The 8,616-nt window shown below is 36.8% G+C and overlaps 1 protein-coding gene across 5 annotated transcripts in view; it reads right to left on the bottom strand.

Annotated features, from left to right (window-relative positions):
- Ralyl (RALY RNA binding protein like) overlaps positions 1-8,616 on the bottom strand; it is a 759,508-nt gene that overhangs the window by 607,037 nt on the left and 143,855 nt on the right. The window contains exon 1 of one of the 5 annotated variants that reach the window (XM_008836828.1): positions 7,378-7,555. The exons of the other annotated variants lie outside the window; for them this stretch is intronic. The gene's annotated coding sequence lies outside the window, so the exon portion shown is untranslated. Of the gene's footprint in view, positions 1-7,377; positions 7,556-8,616 lie in introns of those variants that run through there. 5 annotated transcript variants of the gene reach the window in all.

Below are 8,616 nucleotides of genomic sequence, written 5' to 3'. Positions count from 1 at the left end.
AACCCCTACATTATCTGTACCCTCCCCATGGCCCCCCAAACAGATTTCATGCATTTTGTCATATATGTTAAGGCCTATCAAATAAAGTTTGTGTATCCAGAATTTCCTCAGTGTGAGTTCATCCAATGGAGCTTGGTCAGTCTATGTAGCTTCATTCCCTAAAAGAAGATGATCTCCCCTTCATTCAGCAGTGAGTAGCTGCCAGTAGTTCCTCAGCTAAGGTTGGGGCTTCTTACCCGTTTCCCCAGTTCTATACTGTTTTTTTGTCTGATTGTATTTGCATGGGTCCTGTACATGCTGTCACCATTGCTGTAAGTTCATAGGAGTAAGTTCCAAGGAGCCTGAAACCTGTTTCCTTATGTTCATGTACCAACTCTGACTCTTACAATCTTTCCACCCCCTCTTCCACAATGATCCCTGAGACCTGGGTGATCAGAGTCCTATCTAGGAACACACAGTCTTTAGTCTCTTATCCTCTAAATTTTGACCAGTTGTGGCTTTCTGTGTTAATTACCCTCTGTTACATGAAGAAGCTTCATTGGTGAGAGTTGAAAGATGCATAATATTCTCTCTACCCCCCTGTTCTACTATATTCCATGAACCTCAGGTATAGAGGTTCCATTGTAGATGTGTCACTTAGGGTTGAGTGTCTCACAGACACTTACTATGTGTATTTGACAGGTTGTGGAATTCGGTAGTTTAGTATAGACTACAAAATTACATTTGTCTACTGATGTGACAGACATAAGTTTTTCTATAGGATCCATGACAACTCCAGCCATGTGTATTTGGCTATGTTTACAGTATCACATGTAAGTTCCCTCCCATTAAGAGGACTTTAAGTCCAACTAGATAGCTGTTAATTACCCCCAAGATAAAAGTCTCACTACTCTACCAACAGAGATATATACATACTATAAACATGTTTCTGGACACACACATATGTGCATATATATTATATATAGATATTAATATTCTGTATCCTCATTCCAATGACAAGTATTGTTTCAAGTATTGAACAATATTTGCTTCAATAAATTTTCCTATCACAAATTCTCCTGAATAATCATGCCGAATAGTAAAGATCAGTATATCTTAGGTAGAGTGCATCAACTGTATGTGTTCACACTTGTATGTTTGCACCAGTGATTCTGTGTATATATGTGTACTCACACCTGTGTGTTTTTATCAGTGAGCATGTGTATATGTGTTTGCACCTGCATGTGCTCATCTTCCCTTTAAATGATGATTTGATCTTATTAATAATAATTTTCTTGTCTGAATGATCACCATGAAAACACATTCACTTTAAGTGTATAGTTTTAATTAAACTTTCCTCATTACAGTTTTATAAGGCAGAAGATAGTGTTGTATTCTAAACTCAGCACATGAGAGAACAAAGAGGAAAGATGCCAAGTGAATTTCCGGAGTTCTGTGAATGCATGTGTGTAAGATCTGGGACATAAGAACCCAAGTCTGTCTAGCTGCACGCACTGTGTTCAACACCTTTTAAGTGATGTACACTTACTATTTTTGGATGGAGTTTTAAGGGTAAAGTGAAACCTACATATATGATGGTTGCATTAACATCTGGTTCACACTGGAAATTTCAAGCAATATTCCCCAATAAGAAATCAGTGGATCCAAACTTTTAATGTATATATTTAAGAAGAGGTTGTGTGAGTGGAAACCCTGAGGGGGACTGAGAGGTGTTGAGAAAGAATGGGAAGGCACACGATCACATGGGACAGCATAGTAGAAATGGAACTTATTAGGGTGGGAAGGCAAAAGGGAGGAAAGAGAAATCGGAAGTAAATGGGGAGAGAAACAGAAAAACCACTTGTTTATAAGATGCCGTAATGAAACCTAATTCTTTGCTGTACTGTAATAAAAATTTTAAAACAGAAGATTCCATTTCAATGGATATGTTTTCTAAGATTTATTTCTCAAAATTATTTTTATTTTATGTTTATGAGTGTTTTGCCTGCAGGTATATAAGTGCACCTGTGTGGGCAATGTCAGCAGAAGTCAGAAGAGAGTGTTGGAATCCCTGGAACAGGAGTTATAGATGGTTGTTAGCCATCATGTGGGTGTAGGGAAACAACCAACATCTTCTGAGGGAGCATCAAGTGTTCTTAACCACTGAGGGAACTCTAAAGCTCTTGTGTTTATTATTTTTATTTGTGTCTCTGTGTGCATCTGTTGTGAGTAAACACCACGTGTGTGCATGTGTCAGTGGAATTCAAAAGAAGAAATTAGAACCTTTGAAGCTAGATTTAGAGGCAATAGTCAGCTGCCTAATGGATGCTGGGAGCTGAACTCCTGTCCTCTTTTAAAAGTAGCAAATATTCTTAAGAGCTAAGTCTCCTTTTTAGCCACCTACTGGGTTTATCCTTAAGAACAATGCATACCTTTTCTGGGAATATTTTTTTTAAAATTTTAAACAAAATAGGAAATCCTCATCATTCTGAATTAACATATTTGCATAGAATGACTAATTCTTTAAATAGTAATTTAATTTAGTTATTATATGAAATACATGGGATACTAGATGACTATAGACAATACGAACACAGTACTGTATTATAGAAAAATAATGAAAGCTAAATTTTACTATCATCGTGACACAAACAAGAGTCACCTAAGAAGCTAGAGTCTCTGTGGAGGGATCATCCAGGTCAGATTGGCCTGAGTCCATGTCTGTGGGGAATTGTTTCGATTGTTTGTTGATATGGAAGGACTCAGACCACTATAGGCAGTGCCACTACTGGGTAAATGGTCTTGTGTCGTATAAGAAAATTGCCTGAGCAAGAGCCAGTCACAGAACAAGTCAGTAAGCATTGTTCCTCCGTGATTTCTTCTCCACATTCCTACCTTGAGTTCCTGTCCTAGAGTGCCTCAGTGATGGTTTATGACCAGGAAGTATAAATTGATATAAATCTGTTTGTTACCAAGTTGTTTTTGGTCATAGTATTTCCCCTTCCTCTGGTTTCTAATAGAAAGTAAACTAGAACAAGAGGATATCATTAAATACTTCCTGAGTACTAGGTGTTTAGGCTCTGTTTATGAAGATGTTGGGAAAGGGGAACATTTATTCCTTGCTGGTGGGAGTATAAGTAGGGGGGAGCTGCTGTGGAAATCATTATGGAGATTTCTCAAAAGACTATGACTATGCTCTATCATTCCTGGACCCATATCCAAAGGTCTGTATGTCAACATATGTAGATATACTTTTATATCTATGCTTCCTAGTACATTGTTCTCAAGAGATAAGGCATGTCACCAGTGTTTATGACCAGCTACAAAATAATAAAGAAAATGTGGTGCAAATACACAATGGAATTACATTCAACTATAAAGAAAAAAAAATGTAATCATAACATTTGTGAAAAAAAGGATAGAACTAGAAAATTGTCATATTAAACAAAATAACCTTGACTCAGAAAGACAAATATCACATGATTTTCTCCCATGCAGATCCTAGATTAAGTTTTATATATGTGGATACATGAGGGAAGGGTAAGTCATGAAACTAGGAAGAGAATAATGTGAGAATGAAAAGTGGTTTTAAGAACTAGGGAAAGGAACAAAAATGCTGTAATTAAATACATGTACTTGGAAGGAGAGGGCCTCTGGAGGGAAGGAAGGTACCATCTGGAAGGGAGTACAAAGAGGACTGGAACAGGGGAGTTGGAGAGGAGGATTAAACAAAACAAAATATTATGAACATTTCATAAAGAAACCTATTGCTTGGTATGCTAATTATAAAAACAATCAAGTAAAATAAAATGATGGCTCCATTCTATGAAAGTCTTTTCTATGGAACTTTCCTCAGTTATAAAACTTTTCATTAACTGTCATCAGTATTTCTGCTATAAAATATTTATGAAAGTTATAAAGGATGGATAAATTAAAGAGTACCAAATACAAATTTTAATACTGACTCTCTTTACAAAACCTATAGCTTCTAGGTGTCTTTGTTTATTATCAAGACAAGACTGGGTTTCACATTTTTCTTTGAAATTGGGTGAGTTATGATATTTACTGAATGAATATAACATATTAAGATACCAACATGACATTTGGAATTTCGTAAACACAAGTGAATGCTGGCCTTTGTTTAATTATCATCACAAGTGAAAGTTGATGGTAAAATGTAGAAAGAGGTAGAAAAAAGAGAACATCCCATGCATTTAAACGGTGAGCTGAGCATCTTTTACCAGCGTTTACCAGGTGTATCACATGCCTATTTACAAAAGTAAGGAAACTGTCAATTTGATGAAGTACAACTCACAACTCATTAGTGTTGAACACAGAAGAAGTATTCCACATCAAAAATGACTGCTGAAATATTCACAATTACCAGCTGCTCAGAAACCATTTTATATGGATAAAAAACATGTCACATTTAATTTATCAGATGCTTTCTGCTGTCATACTTTTCTTTCGTTCAATGTACTGAAAAGTTATGAAAACAATTTCAGTCTCACTGTAGCCATGTATAGACATTAAGAATAACACAAATCCATTATCTTCCACAATATAATTGTATCTACATGGATGAATAATCTTCTGTAGCTTTTTGCACTCAATACTGAATTAAATAGTCCTTTAAAGACATTTGAAGACACAACACTCAGTATCTCTATTCAAAGACACCATTTCAATATAAAGACAGAAAACTACATTCGTTTCTGAAGCTATGTTCCTTGAATGAGCTGGCATTATTAGTCTAATTTTTGTAGTGACTACATTGAGAAATACCATCAAAAAAAATAATGCAGCTTCAATCCTCTACAAAATTGAAATGAACAAACTATGTACTCAAACACTTGTGAAAATAAAATAGTAATAGTCTAGCTTTCCATTGTAATTCTGTGATGTGAGCTTCAAGTAAAAAGATGATAATTGGATTAATCCTTTACAAATAATCAAACACAGATAATTGCATGGCATGCTATTGAAAAAGCCAAATTAAGTAAATAGATAGATGATAGACAGAAGATAGATGATAGATAGATAGATATGATAGATAGATAGATAGATGATAGTTGGTTGGATAGATGATAGAGTCCAAATAAAAATGATTATGCAAACAACAGAGTATATATGTTAGTTTTATATTTTAATTTCTTTTAAATTTAGCAACGTTCCTCTTTCTGTTTATGAAGGGCCTGCTCTCCTGATCTCAGCTAAATGTATAGTGGCATCATTTCTTTTCTAATTAATGGCTTCCCACTGGTCGAGGTCAGCCAGAACCCACTTAATGGGTGGACCTTTCTGTCTGCTCACAGCGTAAGCTGTTGCTGTGGTGGTGACTCTATTGTCACCTGTTAGTGGAAGCTGTTTTTAGCTATGAAAAGAAAAAGGGGGCAGGAATTTCTCGGGCAGTTTTCTTATACAGCCCAGGGCCATCTAACCCACTAGTGGCACTGCCTACAATAGGCTGAGTCCTCCTATATCAATAAACAATCAAGACAATTCCCAGACATGGACACAGGCCAATCTGACCTCGATGAACCCTCAACAGGAGTGATAGAGTGCTTGCCTGATAGTCATCTGCTATTCCTGACAACTTTTATTCAATTCACAGCATTACAAACAATAATAAACAGATAAAAGCATGTAAAAGTAAAAAGCTGTTTCTTTAAATCTTTTGACTTTCTTATAAAAATGATAATTTCCTATTAATTACAGATTTGTCTGAATTCATTTCTAGATAACTCTCAGACTTTAAAATGATATATGAGCATCCTAGCCTTCATTCATTGCCCTTTTGTAAGCTTTTAACAATCCTTATTCCTAACATGCACGTAAGGTGAGACTATGGGTCTTCCCCAATGTATCATAAAATATTAATATGAAATCTTCTAATGGGTTATTTGTTTACTCATACTTTATTTTTCCCCCAAGTATGCTTTTCAAAATGCCAGTTCACAATACAGAACACGTGAGGAAATCAGAGGAAGAATGAAAATAGAAAAGAAGGAATATGGCAGCAACTGGGTTGTAGCTGTAAGCAAAACATGTAGCTTACAGTTTTTCACAATTTTAATGATGGAAATTTATCATAGGCATGGTGTACCTGGCAGTCATTACAAGTGAGACTCACTCAATTCCATTGTCCACAAGATTTAAAAAAAAATCAACTCTGAAGAAATGTAAACTGGAAAACTAAGTCAGAGAAAAATTATCCTATAGCCTGCACAGAGTAATACAGAGTGACCCAGACAACTCCTCAAAGAATCTCAGGTTTACAGGATGCCCGTACCTCTGGCTTTAAGGTCTAGGCAGTACTAGCCAGACTCTCAGGATTATTCATGCTACTACTTACATGTGCACAAGAGTATCCCACTAGAAATTAATTTTCATTTTCCTTCTTTTATCTTCCTTGGAACAGGAGCTGTGCAGTTCTCTTAACTGCACTTAGAAAACTTATTCCTATTGTGGATATTACATGAACCCTCTTCTGTGTTTTTATTAAGACCACCACGGCAGAGACCAAAACATCATGGCATATAGTCCAACATTGTACAGGTAATAAGATGGAAAGAAGAGGTCTGAAAATTAAATTTTCTGACTTCCTTTCTATAACAGAAAAGGGTTGAAGGAAAATATGTTTATCGAGCATTGAGTTCAGAAATGTTAATCCATTCTTTTCTTTGTTATACTCAAAATACCATTGTGTTTTCTTTCTGACTTCTTTCAGGAAGAGTAGAGAGGACTGCTCACTCACCTCCAGTTCAATGTGGAAGATGATTCAACAAGAAATGCAGAAAGTTGATTTAGATGCCCTGGAGTTTGTACAATATGTTTCTGATTTATAGCCCTCAAAGAGTTTTCCATTTAATAGAACAACTGCTCACTTACAGAAGTTAAAGGAATCAGCCATATTAAAAACCAGCTACACTTCCTAAAGAACAGAGCAAAAGATGTTTGTTTCCCATGTACCAAATAAATGGTGGTCTGGAAAACAACAGCAGCAAAACAAACAACAACAAATTGATGGTCAAGAAAGCTTCATGCAGGGACATGCATGTAGTAGAGGACAGAGGCTGGAAGGGTACCTATGACATCTAGAAACGGAGAACATACTTAAGACACCTTCAAGAGGAGAGAGGCTGTTATAGTCAGAGGGGTAGTAAGCGTGCTGAGGCCATGCATATGCACAGCTAGAATGTAGTTTGAACTAGGTTAAACCCAAAAGTGAGCGATAGCAAACACAACAAGAAAGTGAAGGGCTCTGCTCCTCCCTTATTCCCCTCACTCTCCTCAATGAAAATTCTAAGTTTAGGAGAAAGGCTATGAAAGTAAAGAGGAGGACTAGGGGAAAGCAAAGAGTAAGAACAGTGGAAGGAGGAAACAAAATGTTCTAACCTGTTTCTCTTCCCCACTATAGCAATTAGTCCAAATAGGTGGTGCCGTTTGGATCTTCAAGGTCTTCCCAAAATTCGTGTGGTAAATACTCCCCAGTAACACACTGTTGGATATGGATGACCCTGTAAAAGGTGGGGGTCCTCAGGGCTGAAGAAATGGCTCAGTGGTTTTCAGTGGTGGCTGCTCTTGCAGAGAACCGGGTTCAATTCCCTGTACCCACATGGAGGCTAACAATTGTCTGTAACTCCAGTCCCAGGGGAAACCTGCACCTTCTTTCTGACCTCCACAGGCATTGCACCACACAGGTGCACTAACATACACTCACACGCATGAAATGAAAATGATAAATATTTTTGTAAAGAAGTGGGGTCCTCATGAGAGGTCTGTAAGTGACCTGGAAGGGATTTGTCAGGTCTCGGTCACTTCCGCTCTTATACTTCCCAGTCTTGAGTGGAGCAGTTATGTTGCTCTGTGAGCTCTTTTCACGCTTGATCCGTTGTCTTTCCTAGCACCCAGAAGCAACAGGGTCAACCATTCATGGACTAGAGCCTCAAAAACAGAGAGCCAAAACAAACAAACCCCTTCTTTTTTGTAATTTTGTTAGTGTTTTTTTTTTTTTTTTACAGTAATGGAAAGCTAGCTTGAAAGGAAAAGAACTGGATAAGAAGAAATGGTTTTCTTAAGGGGAGGCTTGCTATAGAGACTTTAATTGGGACTGGAAAAATAATTTTGCTCAGGGAATAAAACGCCAAGAATTTTAGAATTCCTTCTATATATTTCTCTAAATGTGATGGTTTAAGAAAGGCAAAGGCTGAGTATATTTTCTAGATAAATGTAGATGAATGCTATAAAATCCATATGAGGGCTGGGGAGATGGACCAGCGGTTAAGAACACTGGTTGTTCTTGCAGAAGAGTCGGGTTTGAATCCCAGCATGCACATGGCAGCTAAGAGCTGTCCGTAACTCCAGTCTCAGGGGATCCTACAGCCTCTTCTGACCCCCACGGGCATTGCATGACACAGGTGCACTTACTAAACATGCAGGCAATACATGTGTACACATAAAATAAAAATAAATAAAAAATTTTAAAAATCTACATGAAATGATTGATCTAGCATGTTTCTAGATTTGAAGTGAAATTTTGTGTAGAAGCTGTTTTGATGTTTATAATCATGTCATTTAAACTTACATATAATCCTTAAGTGTTAAATTGAGTTTTTAAATTGCAAACTTCGATAC

This window comes from Nannospalax galili, unplaced genomic scaffold (genome assembly GCF_000622305.1).
Source record: "Nannospalax galili isolate Female #2095 unplaced genomic scaffold, S.galili_v1.0 scaffold370, whole genome shotgun sequence".
NCBI classification, from domain to species: Eukaryota; Metazoa; Chordata; class Mammalia; order Rodentia; family Spalacidae; genus Nannospalax; species Nannospalax galili.
Note: the sequence above shows the minus strand (reverse complement) of the source record. Positions and strands in the feature narration are given on the sequence as shown.